At 43.0% G+C, this 26237-nt stretch overlaps 1 protein-coding gene across 1 annotated transcript in view; it reads right to left on the bottom strand.

Annotated features, from left to right (window-relative positions):
* The window catches only part of LOC145395049 (potassium voltage-gated channel subfamily KQT member 1-like), a 1161165-nt gene extending 1135890 nt beyond the window's left edge, over positions 1 to 25275 (bottom strand). Inside the window, exon 1 of the mRNA XM_080268799.1 lies at positions 24817 to 25275. The gene's annotated coding sequence lies outside the window, so the exon portion shown is untranslated. The remainder of the gene's footprint in view (positions 1 to 24816) is intronic.
* Between the last annotated feature and the right edge of the window lie 962 nt (positions 25276 to 26237).

The following is a 26237-nucleotide window of genomic DNA, read 5'->3' as shown; positions in this document are numbered from 1 at the left end:
TGTTTGTCTGTCTGTCTCTCTCTGTACGGCTTGCTGTCTATATGCCTTTTACCCATCAATCTATCCATCTATCTACCTATCTAAATGTAAAACTCTCCGCCTTTCTACTAACCTATCAATCCATCTACCTACCCACCTACCTATCTATCTATCTATTTATCTGTGTCTACCTGTGGTGATAATGAAGTCCCACCACCTGATGCTTATTTACCTGTACTGATAATACCTGGCCCTAATGACGCTAATTAGTGCGGACCAGGTGTGTGTGTGTCTCTTTAATCACACGTGCATTGGCGTCACCTACACATGTGCGGATTGTGTGTGTGTGTGTGTGTGTGTGTGTGTGTGTGTGTGTGTGTGTGTGTGTGTGTGTGTGTGTGTGTGTGTGTGTGTGTGTGTGTGTGTGTGTGTGTACCTGATAATTACAGGAACTAATAACCCAACCGAGTCACAGAGAACAACACTTCCACAGTCAGAATAATTAATAACCTGCCTAATCTCTCTCTCTCTCTCTCTTTCTCTCTCTCTCTAAGCCAGAATCATTTCACTAGGCACAGGCTTAAACACAACACCAATAACAATAATATCGACTATTTGAACACCATCAACACCTGCCTCTAGCGACAAACAACAACAATAACAATAATAGCAACAGCAATTATGGCAACAACAAAACTATTAAAGGACGGTGACTGATACTGAGGATAAATGATTAATAATAAAGATGAAGAAGAGGAATGTTATTACCTAGTTTCATCTACAGGTAAACCCGAAGACTGCAGGCTAAAATTGCCCTCCTTCTCTAGTCCACCATCCTCCTTTCGGTGGATAGAGGGATATGAGGGGCGTTTGTACAACCGGATAGAAGAGCCATCAGGATATAACGATAACACCACGTGAAGGTGTCCCTCTGTATTAAAAACCTAACTTAAGGGATTACAATGAAAAGCCCAGCATCGTAGTGAATGCGTCTCAATAACAATCCTAATCACATCGACCTATGTCTCAATCTCACTAGTATGACAAGCAGTTCAAATCAATGACCATCACCAACCAACAGGCAAATCATGAAAATTAACTCCTCTCGTATCTGTCTCCAGCAACAACTTTTACTTCAGCTAACAAAACCTTTCATACTGAAGGGGTTTCCAAAGGCTACATCAAACACCTCCCGTTCTAAAAGTCAATCGTAAGCTGAATAAGATCGTTGCCAGTTGATGGGATTAATTAGGTCCTTTTTTAACACTGGAAATACGTAAAAAAAAAATAATAAAAAAAAATCGCCAGGTGGTATACGATTAATATGTACAGTAGTAAAGCAAACCTGCGCAGAATCACCCACAACAAGACACCATGAAACAAACAGGCTCACAGGAAACGCAAATAAACCATAGGTAGACCTCAAGATTTCCGTAATAGCCCAGTTAGCCAAAAAACCGCTTTCTGTCCGACTGCTAGGCAACGCTTTTCATTAGACTCCTCCTCCTCCTCGTCCTCCTGGATACATGCCGTGCCTAGCCCACTCATACCTCGTGTGGAGCGGCAAAAACCGGCCATCATAAAACAATCAACCCAAAACACCACCAAACACAACGAGTAGTTATCCAAATTACCAAACAATTAGTAACAATCAGCACGCCAATTTGGTCCTAGGCAATTACCATCAATAACTCTCATCATCACAAAACAAATCGTTAATCCCAGTGTATATATCGAGCAATAACTTTCATTTTTGGCCCCAATTCACTGGTTAAAATAGAAGATATCACATGCACACTCCCATACACACAAGCACACACAAACATGATCCACACACACACACACACACACACACACACACACACACACACACAGCCAGAACAATCACCATTAAAATAACAGCTCGTACCTACCACCATTCCGGGCACAATCATGGAACCCCACATCCACCACAACAATCACAACCACAATAATAACACCTACATCCACCACAATTACAACCACCACCGTTACCACCGCCGCCATCGCCACTACAACCACAACCACAACCACCATCACGACAATCACAACCACCACAACCTCCATCACAGTCGCAACCACAACCAAAAAAAAAAAAAAAATCTGCAAATATCAAAAAAACAACTTTGGATTTTCATATTAAATTCGACGAAACGTAACCCGGAAAAATGATACCGTAAAAAAGTGAAAAAAATAACCATACACGTAGTCCGTATGTGTCTGTCTGTATGTTACTTCCTGTCATAATTCTTCACCTCTCTCTCTCTCTCTCTCTCTCTCTCTCTCAGGCCGGAAAAGCTGTAAGAGAATCATTTGGGTCTTTTTTTTTTTTTTACCATTTTTCATTTATTCACTGGGATTTTTTTTTTCTTTCTGTATTTTTGTGAGTGATAAAAAAATTCGCCCTTGGAATAAAGGTCTTATGGGAGGATCCGGTGCTGCTAAATTATTCGGGGCCGGTTTATGCGTGGGGGGGGGGAGAGAGAGAGAGAGAGAGAGAACCATTATAAAGAAGTGGAAAAAACGAAAACACTGAACATTTCTTACGAGAAAATAAACAGAGGATGGTCCAAGTAACGCACCTCTCTCTCTCTGTCTCTCTCTGGTCCATATTCTGTTTGTTGGAATATTTGCCCCACAACATGGGTGGGGACACGGGCAAACATGAGAGCCCGTCAGGGAAATGCAGAAAAAGGCTCCTGTGAAGGAGCAAAACTCGGACGGCAGAGGCAGGGAACGATGCGATGGTGGTGATAACTGCCCGATGATCGACGAGGCACGGGGTAGAGAGCGGTAGACTGCACGGCGCCGATGGAGGAGGCGCCGACGAGCTCAGGTGGAAACCCCCAAACGACCCGACGGTGGTTGGTAGGCCGGCTGCTCGATGACCGTATAGAGGGCAGGGCGGGACGAGAGCTATGTTGATGTCACGGCGCCGATGGAGAGGGCGCCGAAGCTCCGGATGGAAACGTCCCGACTCTGCCCTCAACCCCCTTGCCCTGATGGAAATAGGGCGATGTACACTCGCCCAGCCCTCCAAACAGCAGCAGGTGGAAGCACGAAAGGTAGGCCCGGTCCTGGTGGTCGAAAGGGCACAACCCCGGTCCAGATCGTGGCGGAGAGAGGGTCGTCGGCCGGGTATTCAAGGGCGGAGGAGCCTCGATCTCCTGGTGGACAGACCAGGGCACTCCCTCAGGGTGGAAGGACAGGCCTGACCTCGGCTGTTACAGCTGATGTGGAGGGCTGGTCCCGCCGGGAACAGCGGTGGAGGTGTTGCCAGGACGGGAGATGGGCTGCGAGTCGGTCCATATTCGGCTTTGGATCGTCCCTAATATCATATTCTTAGCTATTTATTTTGCCTATAACAGATTATTATTCTACTACACATATCTCGATATTTTATGAAGTATGTTATGAGGAGATCATGTCTGCGCTCCCCACACCAGCAGATTGAGCCGTCCCAGGAAACACAAGATATTCGAGGCCCGGGATGCAATATAAAACCAGTCTATAATCTGCCACTCGTCTCCCACCCTCATGTGCTGATACAGTCCACTCACTTAAACTTGGCAAAACTGAACCACGCCACCAACTTCAATGCTGGGCCGAAATATGACTCTGACGAGGGGGTGGGGGAAGGATTCTTGTGGGGTTAGGAAGCTTACTAACACCTCTTCCATAGTGGTTTATTTCTCTACCTGCTTCTTTGATATATTCTTTTGTGCTGTTCATGCAATCAATGTAGATATTAAGAAGATATACGCAGCAAAAAAAAAAAATATTGAGTTTGAAAAATAAATCGCTAAGGAAGAGGTGTTAGGGAGCCTCCTTACACAACGAGAAGACGGGCCAAATTATTAGACGTTATTTTGCATATTACACCCAAACACTCCCTTTTATGCTATTTATACCAGTTTAACATCGACAATTTTTATTATTAAACATACAAGAGCATAGTGAAGTGTAATTTGCAGAAGAATCAGTTATGAGGCGGTGTTAGGGAATATCCGAAGTACCTGGAATCCGACTCTAGGTAATGTGAAATGCGTTCCGTGGATTTTCCACTAAAGGGCCTCTAACATAAATCACTGCAGGATAACACGCGCACGCACGCACGCACGCACGCACACGCGCGCACACACACACACACACACACACACACACACACAAATAAATCCCTCAAAAATCCCTTCAACTTGTACTGCCTCTGGTGACAATATGTAATGGAATAAATCCCCCGTCACATAGCCTATGTTTTACGGTATCTAATCCTCTTAATACTCTTACCATTCCCCCCCCCCTCTCTCTCTCTCTCTCTCTCTCTCTCTCTCAATACCCTCCGCATAATATAAAGGGTATCCAATCCTCTTTCGCCGTTCAAATATTCTTCCTCTGCTTTTCTATCCCGATTCTCTCTCTCTTCTCCTCTTCCTCTTCTCCGCCTCTTCCTCTAACAAACCCACTATACGTAGCCTCCCAATCCTTCTCCTCCTCCTCTCTCCAGTCTCTCTCCCTCATCCTTCCTCTCCTCCTCTTCTTTCCTCCTCCCTTCCAAGTCCCCTCCACGCTTTTTATATGGCATTCAATCCTCTTTAGCACTTCTCCTTTAGGCTCCCCTTAACCATCCATCTTCTCTCCTCTCCTCTTCTCTCCTCTCGTTTCCTCTCCCTCTTTTAAGCCTCTCATATTATTTAAAGCATCCAGTCCTCTCTAATCTCCCTTTCGCTATCAGCCTTTCTCCCCTCTCCTCTCCTTCTTTCCTCCTCCTCCTCTCCTCTCCTTCTTTCCTCCCTACCTCCTTATCCTCTCAAATTATAGAGCATACAGTCCTCTCTCATCTTCACTTCTCCATCAATCTTCTCTCTCCTCTCCTTTTCTCCTTTCCTCCTCCTCTCTTAATCCCCTCCACGCTTTCAATAAGGATTCCAATCCCCTAGTCTTCCCTTCCCCATCAATCTTCTCTCTCCTCTCTTTCGCCTTTCCTCCTCCCTTCCTAATCCCCTCCACGCATTATTTATAGGGTATTCAATCCTCCTCACCGGCGCATCCAGGACCTGTCTGCATGGGATCCGCTCCTCTTTTACACGCTCGCGATTCTTTTGTCTCGACTTTGGAAGGGATCGAGTCCGCTAAATCCATCACCATGAGCTAGAGAGAGGAGGGGGGGCTAATTCTGTTGAGGGGTTGGGTCAAGGGGGTTTAGAGGCTTAAGTAGGGTTTAGAAATACTAGAGGGGGATTATAGACGTTAGAAGAGGATTATCGAGATCTGAAGGGGATTATAGACGTTAGAAGAGGATTATCGAGATCTGAAGGGGATTATAGACGTTAGAGGGGGATTATAGACGTTAGAGGGGGATTACAGACGTTAGAGGGGTATTATAGATGTTAGAAGGGGATTATAAACGACAGAAGGGGATTATAAACGTTAGAAAGGGATTATATATAGACGTTAGAAGGGGATTACAGACGTTAGAAGGGGATTATAGATGTTAGAAGGGGATTATAGACGTTAGAAGAGGATTCACTGACGTCTGAGTAGGATTTTTTGACGTGAGAATTATGGACGTTGAAAGGGGATTAAAGACGACAGAAGAGGATTATAGACGACAGAGGGGGTTGAAGGATTTCTCTTTAACGGGAGGGAGAAGGTGTTTCAGATGGGCAGAAGGATTTACAGACGGTTGACAGGGAGCAAGGGAGAGGCGAGGGAAAGGAGGGGAAAGGCAATATGAGAGGGAAGGAGAAGGGGGATGGGATGAGGGAGGGAGGAAGGGAAAAGGAGTGAAGGGAAGAGGGTAGGATGGAGGGAGAGGAAGGTGAGGGAGAAGGTGGAGGATGGCAGGGAGGGAGAGAGGGAGGGGAAGGGGGCAAAGAGGGAAAAGTTCAGAGAGAGTGAATGGGAGACGAAAATTTGTGTTGACGTTTTTGCGGACACCCACACACACACACACACACACACACCCACACACACACACAACAGCACTCTACAACCACAGCCTTAAAGCATTCCCAACTCTCTCTCTCTCTCTCTCTCTCTCTCTCAGCAACACCACCCAAACAACTCCCACCTTTAATACAGTCCCAGATCACCTTCGCGCCAAACAATACGTAATCTTAAAATAAATCCCACGCTCTCTGGCCTAACCCCTTCAAGACAACGATGCACTTTCTATTTCATCTTTGTTATCGCTTGTTTGTCTTCATCTGAGGGAACTGGACCACTCTCAGAACAGGAATATACGTAGTGACTGCATGAAATTCAGTCTTAGGTATGAGGATGGAATGAGTCTCCTGGGTTACTAGTCAAATCAGTCCTCCCATGTGACTACTGTACACCTGGCCATCAACTGTGCTAAACGGGGTCCCGGATCCCTGCCAGGTGAAAACAAACAGACTACAGACGATTCTCTATTCTCCCTTTATAGTGTCAAAAGGATGTGCACTTATTCTTTTTCTGGACATGAAATATGAATTGATAATACATAACACTTCCTGACACATATCCTTCAGTCACCGTCCATTACCATTCTCTCCTGTCACCCCAAAATGACACCAAAATAATCCACTGCATCCCTTGCAAGGTCGGTGTCAATCCTCTCATTCAATCATCCAATCAGTGTCAACCCTCTCTTCATTCCCAATCACAAATGCTCTCCAGGCTACGTGACCAATTGCTTCTATGTCAAGACGATTTCATTCAACCTAGAAAAAAGCCCCCTCGTTGTGTTGTAGTTTCTGAAGGCAGTATTTAACCCCTCTCGTACGTAAAACTTCTCATACGCTGAATAAAAATCGTCTGGAGACCAAAAACACAAAAAAGAAAGCAAATTACAGCTAAACACGAAGCATTGAGGTCAAAGGTGTTTCGAGAGGAAGTTGTGTTGACGGTAATGGCGGTGGCGAGATGGTAAGCTGGGTTCAAGGCGCTCTTGGGACCACGATATGCCGATATTTAGGGAGGCAAGGCACTCTCTCTCTCTCTCTCTCTCTCTCTCTCTCTTTCTTTCTTTCGGCGATGCTGTTGTGGTTGAGTCCGTTTCTACGTATGTACCTATGGAATATGTACCTGGGTATAGTACGTATATTAATAAAATCTCATGAATACCTGACACGATTGAAATAAAAATTAGCACATACATTGCACGTGGATCTGAAAAGAGGTCAGTCGATTTTGGTGCGTCAAACGTCAAGGTCAAAGGTCAAGGTCAAATTGCGATGTAGCGCTATCCCATGAATGTCAGGTAGATTTATATCCCATCTGACACACGTACTGTTTGTAAGGGCGGTAAGAAATGATTTGACTTTGGTGTAAATAGGTCAGAGGTCAAGGTCATAGGTCGAGGTCAAATTTCGGACTCGGTGTTGCTGTCGCCTCTAAGCAGTTTCGATCTGTACTCCTTTTGCCTTAACCCGGTCTTGATTTTCGTCTTTTTCAAGCCTAATTCACGCACCTCAGTGAGAAAAGAAGACAGTGCCACGGCTCTGCATTCTTTTCATGGCACTTCTTTGTGACAAGCACCATACATTAGTGTTGATCTGTAAGGTACAACTCAACATTTAAGATAGAGAGAAGGTAATTTTAGGCCAGGTTAAAGTAAAAAATAATTTATATATATATTTTTTTACATCCGTAGTATAAGCTAGGGATTCAGTTCATATACTTTTTGCATCTAACTCTCGGTACAGGATAGGAATCTTGTTTCCGGGATCCAACACTTCGTTTACCGCGTATCAAAAGGCTATTTCCTAACAGCCCTCGAAACGCCACCATTTGCAAATTAAAGACCGTCCATCTTAACTTGGGCGGGATTTATATAGCCTTCTTTGTATCTTTATTATTTTTATCCTTTATTTTTTATTTCCTAACCATTTTCCGTAGTTCAGTGGCAGAAACACAAAACTACGGCTTTGCATCGCTTCCATGGCCGTTCTTCCTGACTCGCGCCATTTTTTAGTGTTAATCTCTTTATACACCCTGGCGTTCGGAAGGTAGAGACGGAAATTACAGACGAAAATAAAAGGGACAGAATTAAGGATCCGTGAATAGCGCTCCACTTGACACTCCCCTGATGGTATCTTACGTGCTGCAGGGAAGGCTGAGTCTGCGGGTGTGGGCGTGGGTGTGGCAGAGGAAGTAGGAAAATATTAAAGTAGGACAGACACTGATAACGTTAATTGGCTCTTACATTACTCACTCCTCTGTTGTAATACGCTAAGGGCCCCATTTTTAACTCTGGTACTATGGTATTACTGTGGCCGTTCTTATGACATGTCTTTGGGGTGATAAGGACTCTCAGTTAGCACAGTGATACCAAATTTAACCACACACACACACACACACACACACACACACACACTGTACTAGTAAAGAATGAATTACAAGGAAGCGATCTTACGTCCGACTTAAACTTCAAAATGTTTGTAAGCAGGGGACTGGAGCTGGACTGTAAGTGTTATGACAGTGGGTTACAAGTGTTGTGTTTGCAAATAGGGCACCTAAGAGGACCCGGTGGTAGTAGTGGTAGCAGAATTTGGCTCTATTTTGTACTGTTTTTTTGTTTGTTTTCTTGGAAGGAACGGTTTGCGGGCTCCTGGCCTTTGGTTCCTTCTTCCTAGCGTAAAAAAAAAAAAAGTGACTGGTAGACTGGTAGTAGGATTAGTGGCAGAGGAAATGGTAAACGTTGTGGCAGTAGTAGTAGTAGTAGTGATAATGGATGACTGGTAGTAGTATCAGTGGCACAGAAAGTAACAGTGATAAAGGTAAGGGTTGAGGCAGAAGTAGTGGTAGTTGTCAAGCAAGTATTACTAACCATCTCTTTAAGATTACGGTATACAGATTCCTTAATGAGACTGTGGTAGTGGTGGTGGTAGTTTTAATGGTAGTAACTGTGGTAGTAACGGAGGTAACGGTGGTAGTAACGGAGGCAGTAACGGAGGTAGTAACGGGGGCGCCGAGTGCTGCTTACCTTTGCAAAGCCGTTTTAAGAAAAGGTGGTAGTGCTGGGAATAATAGAACTCTCTCTCTCTCTCTCTCTCTCTCTCTCTCTCTCTCTCTCTCTCACACACACACACACACACACACACACACACACACACACACACACACACACACACACACACACACACACATACATACACACACATCCACGCAAACTATTTCTCAACTTCTCCCCCTCGTCATTCTCTCTCTCTCTCTCTCTCTCTCTCATTTTCACCCCACCACATGAGGACGTTTCTGTTCATGTTACAACCTCCAGACGATTTTATTCATCTCCAACTAAAAGAGATGAATACAGCCATCCTTAACCCCTTCAGTCTCACGAGGCTCTTAAAATACAATACATAGGTTACAGCAAGACCAAAATACAACACCACATACCCATCACCTCTTACCGTTTTAGAGCGAGGCTATTTTCTTTATTTTTCTCTTTCTTTCTTGTACCTATTTACGTATTTGTCTCTTAATTCATGCTACCTCCAAAGACGATTTTAATCAGCACTGGTTACCCCCGTGTATGCAGATGATGGCTTCTTAATTCACTTCTTGTTGCTGCCAGACGATTTTACTTAAACTTAGTAAAATAATCTCGTAGTAAAGGGATTTATTAAGGCTGTATCTAACCCCTCTAGTTAAAGTGTACCTCAGGCTGAATAAAATCGTCTTGAGACTGAAGAAAAAAATATATTCCAGGGCTTATGGAATTTCATTTCTAACCCCCTCTAGCTTAAACCGTCTCCCCTGTGCTGCATACAATCGTCCGTTCCAGTCAGAATAAAGGGAAAAGGCGATGTCACTTTACTGAAGGGTTTGTAGCATACCCTCTCCCTCCCCTTCCCCTCCCACCCCCATCACTTCACCTCCCTTCGCCGTATTCTCCCTTAATCCCATCCACTACGTTGTTCAACACGACAAGGTACAGGTAATTATATTCTTTCCACTACTAGGCAATTTTACTCAAGTTAGGAGGGATAGTTAGTAATGAAGGGGTTAATAAAAATCCAACTCATTCACTTCATAAAATCTCCCACACGTTGAGTAAAATCGTTTGTCAATAAAAAGTATGATATGAAAGAGTTTGTATATAGCAAGTCTGATAATAAACGGTGGTTGTGTATATTGAGTATGATATGGAACAGCGACTGTATGATTATGGTAAGTATGATAGGATATATTGCTTGTATGTGATAAGTATGATATGTAAGCGTGTTTGTATATGGCAAGTGTGATATGAGATAAAAGTACTGGGCCTGGAGGGGTTAAGGCTGATACGGGCGCGAGGGTGGGTGGGTGGGCGTAGTGTTTGTCTTGGCCCGTCCTGGGAAAGAAATATAGAGTTGGCGGGTTCGGAGCATTTCTCGCCAATTTTAAGCAGTCGGGAGAGGAGCTTGTGTAACGCGGAGGAATAGGGGGCAAATGAGGACTGGTGGCTCGGTCGCTTTGGCCTTGGTCTCACGTTCGGGGGCAGCGCTGGAGTGGGTTCGAGTTACACTGATTGCCAGTGAGTCTCTGGATCCTATGTTCACAGGCTAACACCCATATGCAACAATTACATAGCCAAAACTACACCATACCACTGTGTACTGTTATATGTTTCACCGTCAGTGGCTTTATCTGCCCTAACCCACACCAAACCACTATCTTCTCCGTTTCAACCTTTAATATGATCTACTTTCCTCCTAAATGACACCATACCACTGTTACCAATATCTTCTGCTTCACCGTCTGTGCACTGTATGGGTCCTGCCCACATACACTGCACCACACCACTGTCTACCAGCACTATCTTTTATTTCTCTGTCTACGGCTTTTATCTTTCCTACCCTTCCCCTACCTTACACCGTACTACTATCAACTATTGCTATCTTATCTTTCACTGTCTCTTCCTCGTATCTACCCCATCCTCCTCCTAACCCCCCCTCCGACTTTTGCGTGGGGAGAGGAAGAAAGACGAGAGAGGGATTAGAGTGTTTGTTGCATTACGTTAATCTGATCTTAGGTGCACGAGAGGAACGCCTTCACGAGGTGGCATCGATATGACTGGGAGATGAATCTACCTGGTTATGCAAACATCCCTCGACTCTCTCTCTTTCTCTCTCTCTCTCGGTGGATGGTGGTCTGGCAGACGAGGGAAGTTTTAGCCAGCAGCTACGTCGTCTTCTCTAAAGTACTGTTGTCCTTAATCAGTCTCATTTCAATTTGCTATTTTAACCCCTTCAATCTGACGACGTATATATAATTCTTATTACCTCCAGACGATTTTATTTGAGATTTTTCGAACTAGGGGGTTTCTATATAGACTCCACGTACCCCTCCACTAAACAATGCCTCCTTTCAGATGAATAAAATCGTCTGGCAGTAGCAAGAATACAGGGTGATCGTAAATAGCTCCCCCCCAGAAACTCTCCTAGTGTCATACGGTATGTTTTGGGGATGGCTCAGTCTGCTTGTGTGGGTGTGGGTATGGCAGTGTAGGAAATGTATCAATGATGTAGGACGGTGACAACGTTGCCCAGCCGTCCCCTCAACACAAAAATGGCAATCAGAATGAAAGAGTTAAATGAAGCAGCTTTGATCCCTGTCCGAGGTGTCCTTTCTGAGCCAAACAAAATCGTACAGAGGCGGTTAGATTGAAATAATGTATAAGGATGTCCTAGTGCTGAAGGGGATAAATTTTAATATGAAAAGCAGGTAAATAAGATCACCTGGAGTCAGCCCCCACAAAACACCTACGCCGATCACTGCCCTCAAAGCCAAATGAGATGAAAAAAACAAAAAGTTAAGCAGCTTCCTCCTTCCCTTGTCACAACACCTCCTGATGTAGTGCACCAAAACTCACTTAACTCCCTTACTTCAAAGTGGTCTAAGCAAACCACAAGTAATTAAGTTTTACAGAGACCTACTTTACTATATACCTGGCCGGGATCTCGTCAGGTATTTTATTCTGGTGACCTCATGATTTTTTTTAAACCGAGAAAAATCCTACCTTCTAGAGAGAATTTTGTTTTTCTTTTTTCTTTTAACCCCAACGTAGTCTAACAGTCAACCTCTTTTCCCTCCAAACCAAACTCACCCTAGCCTAACCTACCCAATCTTGTTCTTACTTCCCTTACGCCCTTCGAGGTCAAAGGTTACCCTAAGTGTAACCCTCCTAATCTCTCCTAACCTAGCCTGACCCACTCCCACCTAACCGAATACACTCTAACTTAATCTAGACTCTTTCCACTATGTGCACAAAATACCCAGCTCAGTTACTTGGCCATTTGGATTAGGTGCTATGTGGATGCAAAGTGGTAAAGTGGTATATAAGTTTATTTAAGTGTCCCCCAAAAGTCGAGAGAAGTTATGTCACGCGAAAAAAATGGGGATAATGGTGTTAGTTTGGAGTGTGTGTGTGTGTGTGTGTGTGTGTGTGTGTGTGTGTGTGTGTGTGTGTGTGTGTGTGTGTGTGTGTGTGTGTGTGTGTGTGTGTGTGTGTGTGTGTGCGTTTTACGAAACCTGGAAAACGCTGGATCTCTCTCTCTCTCTCTCTCTCTCTCTCTCTCTCTCTCTCTCTCTCTCTCTCTCTCACCGCTATACTGTCATCGATCTGGAACTGCAAGCCTGCACAACCTATAATACGTGACACTGTTTGCTGTGAACGATACATATCCCCAAAAAACATCGTATATCTTCCTGTGTCAAAAAATATCGTCCGTCCTGCATTTTCCATAATCGTAATGCATCGGTCAGTGATCATGCATTACAAATCTTCACACGCCTTCATTACTTGCTTTCACTTCCTTCCTTCCCCATGTATATCGTTCATTTTCTTAATACTTCACTCTCTCAGGCTCCTATGATTCACTCGAGGCTTGCTATGATCACCTGGCGTTACCTGTGATACCATGCTAGAGTTCTCCTTATCATCAGAGGGTTAAAAAAGACATTATAAACACTCCCAGGTCCATTTGACTTTCCCTTTGCCAAATAACATCGTCTTCCGTTGGCTGTGATAGAGTGGTAAAGTTTTCCTGATCATAAAGGGACTCAGTGGTGAATAATAATAATAATAATAATAAAAAATGTTCCTTCTGTGGTCACCAAACATTTATATTTGACTTCCGAGTCTTCTACCTACGTCAGAGAGTTTAAAAATAGTTCACAGTGACCCAGTAACAATTCAGTCTTGCTTCCCACAGCGATTTTTTATTCAATTTTCTAGAATCCTCACAGAATCGGTCATGGATGAATCATTATAAACCCTGTACGCAGATCTGCTTGCTTCCAGGGACGTGCTTCCTCTCAAAACACCATCAATTTTCCTCTTGCTTCAGACTGCGTTCGATGTAATATCAGTTCCCACACTCACAAAAACATGTATATTCCACCATCGACCTACCATTACACCATCACATGTTTTCAGAGACTTTCACTCCCCATATATCATTTTTTCTGGGGGGTGGGGACTTCATCGATATTCTACGTCCAACATTTCTTAAACCCATAAAGACATGAAGATTATTACCACAGCAAAGGTAAATGGAAGCTATATATCGAATTTGTTTCATAATATTTTGTACTGGCTTTCTATTTCCTTCTTTCCAAAGTAAACACCATCCACGCTCACCTTACTTTTAAACAGCCTTCAAAGTTATGCATTTCCCATAAGCACAGTGACTCCTTAAGTAATTATGTCAACTATCTATCGTTACAAGTCTTCCTACACTTATGATATGTGTAGTGTAAGCTTTGCATAATTTTCTCTCAAAATATCACACATTCTCGTGACTTCAGCAATATTCAATGTCCAACATTTCCTACCACCGTAAAGATAGGGTTATTAGCAACGTAAAGGCAAATGGTGGCTCTATATCTAGCTCTTAATAAACTGCTTGCACTTATTTTCCATTTCCCTCCTTTTCCCCTTACCGTAGCCAACGATTAAAGTTATAATTTTCCATAAACACATATCTACGTATTTAATCTGCCAACGTTATAGAATCAATCTTCTACGCGCATGATACAAGTAATAAATGCTTTGAATGATTTCCTATCCTCGAAACACCAATCAAGTTCTTGCACCTTACATAACACTCACGGTAGTTACTGCAATTCCTATAACCGTAAAGACATGAAGACAGTTTTACCGTTGCAAGGGCTAATGGGGGCTACATATGTTACTCCTACACCTCGAAAAACATACTGAAATGCCACTGTCCAAAACACTAATGAGCTGAAATTGTCCCCGGGCCGTAGGCTGGGAACATCTGCTCTAGAGATACCCAGGACTCTTAAAAATACTTAAAATCTCCCGATCAACGTTTTGGCGGAAAATAAAGTGGTTCTTATCTCACTTAAGTTTACAGTGCATGACTATATTCGCCTGATAAACCCACGTAGCGAACAGGTAAAGCTGGATACAGGTGCCTGATCGTAAGAAGACTAATTAACTAATCTTATACAGTGCTAATGGTGTTACTATCTCAACACACAGCACCTCAGAGAAGACACAAAATCGCCAGAAACTGTGGAAATATAATGGGCCTCAGTCCTCCCCTGCCTTCACCGCATCCTGCCCCACCCTCTATCTATGCCATATCTCAGACCTAACCCGTCTTACCCTCACATTGCCAGTCAGACTCCGACGCTCAAACTGTATACATTCACCAGGTGATCCCCCCCCCCTCTCTCTCTCTCTCTCTCTCTCTCTCTCTCTCTCTCTCTCCTCATTCACACTTCCCCATTCAGTGAGTACTCCACACCGCCTCTTCCTTACCCTTGTGATTTGCATATTACAACCTTGAATTCTTTTACTCTTGTATGTAAATTTTTAACGCCTTAATTATGACAACGTTACATTTTTGCTTATTCCTGCTAAATCCAGACAATTACAGTCAACTCAGGCAAGACCTCTCGTATTTAAAGTCTGTCTCTAACCTCTTCAGTATAAAACGTTCCCCCTACGCTACAAAGAGAATACGAACAAACCAGTAAGAATACAGGAAACAACTACGAGAATACAAAACAAAGATAAAAAAAAAGAAGAGAAAATATAAATCTCACAATACAATAAAAATAATGAACAAAAAAAAAATTCATAATAGAAAGAGCAAGACAAAAAAAAATTAACACAAATCACGTGACATTAACAAAAAGTAGAATAAACTATACAAAAGAAACAGACGAACAATAACCAACAGAACGAGACAAAAAAACAATAAAATCACACACACACACACACACACACACACACACACACACACACACACGCACAAACACACACACACACACACACACACACACACACACACACACAGAACCTAAGGGAAATTGAAAACCCCATAAATATAAAACCCTTTCTCTGTGGCCTCACGTGTTCTCAACCCGTACGAAACAATTTCCATATTTCACCAGTGACACAGAAGCCACGTCTGACCCATTATTTATCCTCCTCCTCCTCCTCGTCTTCTTCATCTTCTTCCTCCTCGCTTTCTTACTCAACCCCTTCAGTACCATGATTTAGTTTTTATTCTTGCCACTGTCAGGCCATTTCACTCAGCCTACGTTAAACCTACAAATGCAGAAGTAAATAATAATAATAATAATAATAATAATAATAATAATAATAATAATAACAACAATAATCTGTTAACTCCTTCAACACGAAGGCAACTCTTGTGGTGAATTTCTTTTTAATATCATGCCATTTTATTTTGGCCCCCATAAAAAAAAAAAAAAAGATTTGCAACAATCCCCGTCAACCACTTCAGTACGAACACGCCTTTCTTACTTCCTTCTTGTTACCGCCATACTATGATATTCATTTTTTTTTTTTTTTTACGCAAGAAGGAACCAAATGCCAGAAGCCCGTACAATTGTTCCCTCCAAGAAAACACAAGAGCAAGATAGAAGAGAGCCAAATTCAAGATCTGTTCATTTCGAGAGGCCTGGACACACTGCGTTTTTAAGACTGGAGGTCACAGGCAGTAGGAAAAACAGACAAAGGAGGACAGTTCCAGAGTTGACCTGTTGCATACAGGAAGGACTGGGAGTAGTGATTTAAGGGATATGTCTCCGTAGTGATGAGGTTCATAACACATCATTAATACACCTGTGCCCTAAGTTATATAAATTAATGTGGGGATACGCAAAGTAGAATAAATGATGGGATAATTCTGAAAAACATTTAATCCCTTCCATGCAGTTCCTTTTCGTCTACCTTCACACTCTTTAATTCAGTTTTGCTAATACAATCACGTTTCGCATTTTTTGTTCTATTTATGCCACTATTAGATGACTTTATTTTGGCTGGGAAAGGCATTTGGACTGGAATTTTGTTAAGTATAGTCGAAATTAAGCACTTCACTGCTAGAGATCGCTCGTACATTGAACTAAAGTCGTCTTGTGGTAGTAATAATATATTTAAAAGTATGTCACGGGACCCAAGATATTAGAAGAACCTCCCACAATGAAGAGTTAGAGGAAAAATTAATGACCCCTTCACTACGAGACAGCCTACACCACATAAACCTCCTGGTGTTAACGGGTATAAAATTAAATGAACGCCCTCGAAATGATGAATGGACCTCTTTTCAAGCCTCTTCACTGCTCCAGGTTTCCCCCAAAGTGACAAGTATAACCCAAACTAACATGTCAAGTAGTACAGCGGGTTAAGTCTGCATGTGTGTGCTGTAAATGAGTCTGCTATCTGCCTGGCAATCATCGTTATCAGCGTCACGAATATGAACAAGTTATATCGCTTCACGTACTACAATACCGATAACACCCACTACAATCAGCTCACCGTTATCATCAGTCTGACCTGTATTCCCACCTAAGTATTGGGTGAGGTGGACCCAGACACACGGAACAGCCCAGGAGGCACGAAGGTAGGAGTAGAGTTAACAGCATGGCCGAAGAAATGGAACACACAATCATTCACACACCATTCAAGTCCTTGGAATCCTGGCTTTTCCTTCTCAGAATATCCATCTTTATTTTATTTTATTTTTTTACATTTCCAGAACGGAACAATATGTATCTCTTCATTTTACCAACACTCGTTACTACGGGCTCATGACCGGGTCTGGGCCGATTTGCCTGTGAATTTCGATGAATTTAGCTTAAAAAAAATAAAAAAAAAAAAAAAATAATAATAATAATAATAATGTCTTCAAAAGTACTTAATAGACCCAAAACTGAACAATGGGTGCACGCGTAGCTAAAGTTCCTGTACCAGAAGACGGGCACGGTACCACCAGATGTACAAACCACCATCTCAGTACTGCATTAACACCTGTACTGCTCGGTTTCCAAAACAGTCCAGTTGTGGTGAAGCTTGACTCTAACGCGCCCTGTAGCCTGCCAGTACCACGATGCATTGTATATGGGATGTAAGAGCACACAAATAAATGTACTGATTCAATATATAATAGACAAACTTCAGAATGTCATGTATTTCTTCGCAAATGCTTCTTTTCTAGTTTATTTTGTACTTTATAGACGAGCTTCACTTACATGTATCAGGCAATTATTCCACCGATGATCAAGAAAAAAAGATGAACCCCTGAGTCAGTTGCTCTTCCGTCCACACCCAACTCCTTTGTCGGTCCGTCAGAAGGTATATGATGATGCACACCGTTCACTGGCTTTCAGGAGGCGAGATAAACCCCACCCACTGTCGCATCATTAGCCATAAGCAGCATTAATGAGGAGCGAAACTGTTCTGCTTTCATACAATTTACACAGAGGTAATTTTAAAGCTAAATATACCACTCAATAATACCACTGCGTACGCTCTTGAAAATACCCCTAAATCTTTCTAAATTAGCTTGAGTATTATTAAAGGTAATCAAGGGAAGGATACCACAACTCACGGAAGCAGAAAAAGAATGAAGGAAAAAAATGAATAATAGTGACCCAAGGAGCGGTAATTTGCCGCAGGCCTAATGGTGCAGCATCAGACAACTACTACTACTACTACTACTACTACTTATCTAAATTTTAATTATCCGATATCTGTATGTTTGTGGTTTGTTTCTGTAACACAGCAAAAACGGCGCAATGTAGCACAATTTTTGTTAGAGCAAGGTACCGTTAAAATGCCTTAACTTGAAGAATTAAAAAAAATTCCAGTCTAATCGGGGCTGAGATTCTCTAGTTATGACTTATATCTGGCCTTTTTACATCCAGTAGAGGTCACCGAAGGCGGCGTTTAAGCGAGTAGTAACAACAGCAGCAATATTTTCACCATCCCGCATGTAAGAGTGAAGTCCAACACCCAAAAACAGGCTGTGGTTAGTCTTCAGGCCGCATATTTCAGAGCTGTAAGTCATTTAAGCACCTCTGATGTTTTTTTTTTTTCCCCAGGATGATTGGGTTTACTTTACCTAACTTTAGCCCAACCTAATTTACCACACTTAAACTAATTTAATGCATCTTAATCTATCCCAGTCTGTGACAATATAACGCAATTTAAACTAATTCTAAGGGCCAAGCCAAGCCAAGCCAAGCCCATCCCAGTCCAGCCAAACCTAACCTAGTCTCTCCTGTACCAAAAAATGAATGGCCTATTCGACCTTTTGGAAATCTATGTGCCACTCTCATGAAAAGCCAATAGCAAACAAGTGTAACACAACAAACACGTGCAATACAAAGTCCCCTACCGTATGATAACCATACATATGTCCTGTGTATACAATGTGGATATGACTACCTGACCTTGCTTGAGCGCCAAGTGTGAGCTTCACCATGGGAGTAGATGGCTGGTTGTAGCGCGCGACACACCGTCATGGTATGGGGAACAATTATATGAAGTTATATCAAAATCTGTCCATGGATGTGGAAGTTACAGAGCGAACACGAAATTGCGGACGGACTGACGGAACCGTGCAAACCTATACCGGTAGGGGACTATTAAACTCTGACACTAAAAAGTACACGTGTTTCATTTTAGTTTGCGGTAACAAATACGTCGTATATCAGAACAGGGTGTACAAGGAGAGTGTAAATCATGGGGTGTACATTGAAGGGGAGCACAGAGTTGAAAAGTGTGGGGTGTAATGTGAGGGAGGGGGGGAGATTTTAACAACAGATTTTCGTCCTATTGCAGATTATATCACGTAACTCAGTGGCTGAAAAAAGACGATATTACAGCCTTATATCCTTCACATAGCACTTTTTCGTGACTGCCACCATATCCTAGTGTTAATCTACTGTTACAGCGAAGCATTTAAGAGGAAGGGCTGCCAAGTTTAGGCCAATTTATCAGGAGAAGATTATACTATTGCGGTGGCCTTTATCCCCACACTCAATCCCCCCAATGTCCCCTCCCCAATCCTCCTAAGCCCCCCCAACCCCCCCTAGGCCCCCTCCCCAACCCACAAAAGCCCCCCAGCCCACTCCCCCATGAGGTATTAGTTACGTGGAATGCTGTACACTATAACGTTAATATTCCTGTCGTATTTAATTTTAGGTTGTTTACGAAATACCACGGCCCCCTGGCGTGATTGTAATGACTCTCTCTCTCTCTCTCTCTCTCTCTCTCTCTCTCTCTCTCTCTTCCTCTCCTCTACTTCTTCCCCATTCCCCCCACTCTTTCTCTTCTTCCTCAACTCCTTACCTAACCCATATCCCCTCTCTCTCTCTCTCTCTCTCTCTCTCTCTCTCTCCAAAATAATACTGACACTATATTCATCAGACAAGAAAGGTACGCAAAATGAAATATATAAAATGGCGAAAAGCTCCCCTCACTTTTCTTTCACACGAGCTGATGGGAAATAATCAACTTTTCAGGGAACTAAAAAAAAAAAAAAAAAAAAAAACTGCCGGGCAAAAGTCAGAACGTACCTGGAACACCAGAATATTATTTTTTGGCTTACCCTGTAGATGACACAGAAATATTTAAGTGAACTGGGAGCAAGGCAGTGAAATGGCTGGGGATAGGGCGACGTGGAGGCGATTTGTTTGTGGCCACCCAGTATGGGATTAAGGCGTCTGGCAATAGATAGATAGATAGATAGATTTCCACAGATGACAGGGAGAAAGAGTGAGACAAAGACTACGAGACAGCAGTGACAGACAGAGCGAGGCAGAGACAACTAGACATACATTGAAAAGCAGAGACAGATTGAGAGACAGACAGAAAGACAGACACAGCTAGAGAAAGAATGAGGAAGAGACAGTGTGTAACAGAAGCGAAAAGTGAGTCAGAGAAACACACTGAAATACAGAGACAATGGGGAAGGGAGAGACAGGGTGAGGCTTGGACAGAAAATGAGACAAGAGGGGTAAAGTGACAGGGAGACAGACAGACAGAGGAAATTAAACAGACAGAAATACAGAGACAGTGAGACAGAAAAGAGACAGAGAGAGACACGATGGCCAGCAGAGACAGGATGGACGAGACAGACTGATAGACTTCATAAGAGACTACAGATAGATAGATACAAAGTGGTAGGGATTTATGTGCCTCTCTCTCTCTCTCTCTCTCTCCATCTATCTATCTATCTATTGCTAAGCACCTCACAAAAATTCATGTACAACTGCTACACCAAATCTCTCTTTAAGCGTCTTTCTTTGAGTCTTACGTATTTATGACAATTCTCTCTCTCTCTCTCTCTCTCTCTCTAAGGTGGTTGCTCTTTATTCTTGCTACCCCACAATGATTCTCTCTGGCTACGTAGACCTCCCAGTCTATCTATCTATCTATCTATCTATTGCCAGACGCCTTAATCCTGTACGAGGTGGCTACGAACAAATCGGCTCCACGTCGCCTTGTTCTCTGCCATTTATCTGCCCTCCCTCCACCTCGAACCCCTTCCTCTCGTGTATATATCTCCACTCCATCATCTCATCCTCGGTCTTCTCCTCCACCTCACTCACACACACTCTTCTTGCCAGTCTGTCATCCTCCAGCCTATCCACATGAACACACTTAGTCAAAGCTTTAGTCTTCTTTAATTTCTTCACGCCTTACTCATTTTATCGCTGCGACTACCAGACTTCTCGTAGTGAAGGGGTTACAAGGTCTCATCTCACCCTTTCAGCACGATGACACCCCTCCTCACCTCTCTATCTACCGCCAGACGATTTTATTAGGCCTGGGAGAGACACGCGTAATGATGGGGTTAGGCCTTGAAGTAAGAGTCGTGTTTCTTACATTTTGCTTGAGGTAAGAGTCGTGTTTCTTAAATTCTGCTTGAAGTAAGAGTTGTGTTTCTTAAAGTTTGCTTGAAGTAAGAGTCGTGTTTCTTAAAGTTTGCTTGAAGTAAGAGTCGTGTTTCTTAATTGACTCGCTCCTTCGCAACAGGGACCTCTCCTAGTGTGAATAAAACTGTCAGAAGATAGCATGACTAGCAGAAGACAGTCATTATCGTGCTGAAAAATCATCATCGTCATCATCATCATCACCATACACATAATTCATATTATTATATACGTCTTCACTGTTTTTCATCATCAACATCGTTATTACCATCATCATTATTCAAATCGTCGCCATCATTATAACCATCATCATCATCATCATCATCATGACCTTTAATTCCTCTAAAAATGATGTGGGTGATAATCAGGAAATATAAAGTTAAACAGGAAGAGAACAGTTAAAGCTGCATATTACCCCATAACATTTTCTTTTATGTTCTTTATATCTCTTTTTTATCACCCTCGTCCAAATATCCATCCATTTTCCCCTCCTCTCTCACCCTCTTCCCCATTTCCCCCTCCTCTTCCCTCCCAACCCACTTCCCCATTTCCACTCCTTCCCCATCCTCTTTCCCATTTCCCATCTCCATCCCTTTCTCTCCATAACATTCCATCCCTTCACTCTCTCCCGGATACCTTCATACCCTTACTTCTCCCACCCCTACCCCTACCCACCCCTACCCCCACCCCATTTCCTCCCACACCCATCCCCCGCCTCACCTACCCCACTCCCCCACCATTCCTCACCCTCTCCCCTATTTCTTCCCCCCCGTCCCCACCTTGACATCCCATCCTTTCTTTTCCTTACACTTCAGTGCTCTTCCCCCATCCCTCATCTCCCCCTTCCCGTCCACCACCTCTCCCCACCTTCATCCCTACATCATATTCTCACATTCCCCATTTTCTCCATCTCGCCCCATCTCCTCCACCCCCTCAACCTCCCCATCTCTTATCTCCTACACCCTTCAATCTTCCCCACCCATTTCTCCCCCCTCCTCCAACCGCTACCCCTTCTCCCCCATCCCCACCTTCCCTACCTCCCCCATCATACAATCAGGGGTGTCAGCTCTCCATTAGACTGCTTACGTGGGACTACAGGCGCTAAATATAGGTTACATTATGGCTATGATAAAGGGAGAGAGAGAGAGAGAGAGAGAAAGAGAGAGAGAAGGAGAGAGAGAGAGGAAGAGAGAGAGAGAAAGAAGGAGAGAGAGAGAGAGAGAGAGAGAGCGAATGTATACCAAACACTGAAAACCCCAATACATAACACTCCTCACAGCAAAATGTAACCTTTGTATTTTCCTTTGTTTTCCCCCCTCAGTGTAAACCCTAACTTGTTGCTGTCGGCTACAAAAATATTTAGGGAGATGTGCATAAATAAAGTTGTGTGGATCAGTTTAATAAATGCAATAAAGGTGGAGGGCAGAATACACACTACACTACACACTACGCTGGGCTACACTATACACACTCCAGTTTTATGAATACTCCCCTCCACACACCATCACTATACACATTCATAACACTTTTCCACATATACATACTCATTATACATTCATTCTGATCATAAGCATATAAATATACAGTTAGCCTAAAAAGTTTCACATACCACCGCTCCACCACACATCTCGGCCATTTCTAAGTGACTTAAATAAGGAATAAGAGAAAAATACGTCGTTATAGTTGCTGCTGTAGCCCCAGGCCATTCGGAATATCTGTGCACGGAAAGCTGATATTTTTTCCTCTACCTGCAGCCCATCATCTTCCTTCCGGGAGATGGTGAGGGAACTGAGAGACGTCTGTATAACCGGGCAGCTCCTCCACCCGTTATATCAGTGCCACCAAATCAAGGCGCTTTCCCCCAGCACCAGAAATTAAATATTCAGCACAATTCGACAAGAACTAATTGCTGAAAATCCTCCCGAGCCCTTCAAAAAAAAAAAAAAAAAAAAAAAAAAAAAAAATTGTCTGTAGTTTCCTTTTTTCCATTTTAAAGAGTCGGAGATTCTCTTCCTTTTGCAACTTATTTCCCTTGGGACAGTGGCAGCAAAAGACAATACTACGGCTCTATATCCTTCCCTTAGCAGGCTACTTCTTCGTGACTAGCAGCGTAGTCTAGTGTTAACCCCTTGCCATAGCCCAGCATTCAAGTTGGAGAGACGGCAATTTTACGCCTAGTTAAAGTGAAAGGAATATACGCATCTACACAGCACCAGAGTTCTATAAAGTTACTGAACTGCTTAATTACCGCGCTGTCTTCTCCCCGGCACCTAACTAGCATCGAACTCGCGACCTAAAAACCTTGAGCCTCGTCTTCCACCAACTTCTGCATACGGTTAAGCCTCTTGTGAGTTGAGAGAACCATGTTAACTCAATATATATATATTTTTTTACATCATCGAGAACTAACAAGGATTGAACCCATAATTGTAATCCCTCTCTGTGTGTGTGTGTGTGTGTGTGTGTGTGTGTGTGTGTGTGTGTGTGTGTGTGTGTGTGTGTGTGTGTGTGTGTGTGTGTGTGTGTGTGTGTGTGTGTGTGTGTGTGTGTGTGTGTGTGTGTGTGTGTGTGTGTGTGTGTGTGTGTGTGTGTGTGCGCGCGCTCCTCTATAATTTCGGAAATACTGAACTGAGACAACACTCTGGGTAGGCCTGCGATGAAGCCAGGATTTCGGGATATTAGAAAGATGTATGGTTCACTGGGTCGTTAAGCTGGGAATGCTGTTCATAATTCTCACTCTTATTTACTTTTTCTTTCCTTGTTTCTGGATCCCACCCCACCTGGATGATGATGATGATGATGATGATGATGATGATGACGATGATGATGATAATGATGATGATGACGGTAATGGTGATGATGATGATGTTTTTCTCTCATCATCATCATCATCAATCCCCCAAATAACATCTTTCTGTCTCAACATGAATACAGCTCGAGATCTTTGAAAAATCGCGCTGCCTTCCGTATACATAAAAAAAATACTTATATCACGTCGGGGAAGCCAGCGATTACAGAAAGACAATTATAGGACTCCTAGGGTTATAAGACTTACTCATTCTACCTCTCCAATTATAGACCGCAATCAATATTATACACAGACTACATGCACGTTCTATCTTCGAAATACGCTCCAAAATTATCATCAACTTGGGGACTCGTCTTTCTCACTGTAACTATATATTATTCACTTTATACACATCAATACCAAACTATTATATTCACTTTAGGAAGGACTTGTAATACTGAAGGGGTTAATGTAGGTAGTATCTGACCCCTACAGGTGAAACAGTCTCTCCTCATCTGAAAAAAATCGCCCGTAGATGTAAGAAAATAAGGTAGAAAATACGTCATAAGGCTGAAGGGTTAAGAACAGGTGACGACGCTCCTTTTCCTTAATTTCCAAAGGTAAAAAATTAACAAAAAAAAATCGCAAAATACCTGGACCTCCCTCTTCCTCCCCCTTCCCCTCCTTCTTTTTTCTCTTCCTCCTCTCGGTATACAGAGACGCATATATTCCGTCTCCATTCCTACCAGAAGAAGGTCCAAGTCAGGCCTACACTGCTGCTCTAACCCGTCAATAAAAAGTCATTCCATATCTAGTTATAATTCTTCCCACCTGGGCCTCACCTGTGCTAGCGGTGTGGACGTGTGGGTTTGATTGCAGAGTTGTGTTTTGTTTTGATTGTCGCTGCTCACCTCTGCTTCCCTCTTGTCTCTCTCCTACCATGCTTGTCACTTCCACGGATTTTTATATTTGGTTTGGTTACCTGACGCGAATATAAACTGGCTTTTTCTTCCTCCCTTTTCTTATATTAACCTAAAAGGATAGAGATAAGATGTTTTTCCTTCCTTTTTCCTCTTTTTCAGTTTCTTCCTTTCTTTACATCATATATTTTTTTTTCTGCAGTTTCTTCCTTAATTCTTCTTCTTTCTTCAGATCTTCACAATCTTTTCTTCTCCTGTTACAGCTGTCTCCTTCCTTTTCTTCTTCCTTTATGCAGTTTACAATTAAGGCGATAAATCTCTTCTTTGATTATTATATTTTCTCTGAAGGCGGGCTTACAGGAATTGGGTCATGTAAGTGGTTAGCTGGTGATGTTAGGTCAGGTTAGGCTCGTTTGGGAATCGATGTGAGTACCGGGAGTCAGACCCGGGAGTCTGTATTAGGGCTGGGAAGGTTATGAGTCAGTTTTGGGAGTCACTGTTATAAACTGGAGGGATGAATATTTTAAACCCAGTGTATCACTTTTATTTTCTTGCACCCTTTCCTGCTTGGTCTTTCAGCAACAACGTTCCCTAGGGTGTTGTGGCTTTTACTGAAGGGCAAATAAAGACTCCAAATAAAACAAATAAAGTTGGGTTAAGGTTGGGAGTCTGTGTTAAGGATGGCTCTCTTTCTCACAGCTTGTTACGTCTTTATTTGTTCCTGCTTCCGCCAGACGATTTTTTTGCAGGTTAGGGATGATTTCTGGAAGCAGTCCCACTAATCTCTCCACCCCACTTACGTCTATATTGATTCTTGCTCCTGCCAGACGATTTTTGTCAGCTTACACCCCTCAGAGCGTAAGTGCTGAGTTTGCAGAGATCAGCAGTGGAGATAGGGTCGGGAAGTCCCCACTCCCGTGTGGGCTCAATATCATCAAGAGGTTAATTGAGGTGCTATTGAGGAGTTCCCCTGGTGAGAGATCGATAGCAACTCCAGTGCGATTTTTCAGTTCTTGTTACCAGACGATTTTATTCAGCTGACAAGTTTTAAAAGCAGTCTCCACAGCGCGGTTCAGTGTAATGGCGTCTTTATTCACCTCTTGCTACCGGCCAAGGGATTAATTCACCTTGGAAGTAACCCTTTGTAGCGAAACTGGTAAATGTAGGAGCCAAGGTGCTCTAGAAGTTGTCTCGTCAGGGATCGGTTTAAGATGACTGACGTGCTGAAGATTAGTCCTCTATTGAATTCAACGTAAGGGTTAGTTGAGATCCGTAGTCCACCTTAATATATCACAGCCATGCCCATCAGACTAGTCATGGTTTCTCAGGTCATGGTAGTTACT

The sequence above is a fragment of the Coenobita brevimanus genome, chromosome 29 (assembly GCF_032717465.1).
Source record: "Coenobita brevimanus isolate Jiangsu-jjx chromosome 29, ASM3271746v2, whole genome shotgun sequence".
NCBI classification, from domain to species: domain Eukaryota; kingdom Metazoa; phylum Arthropoda; class Malacostraca; order Decapoda; family Coenobitidae; genus Coenobita; species Coenobita brevimanus.
Note: the sequence above shows the minus strand (reverse complement) of the source record. Positions and strands in the feature narration are given on the sequence as shown.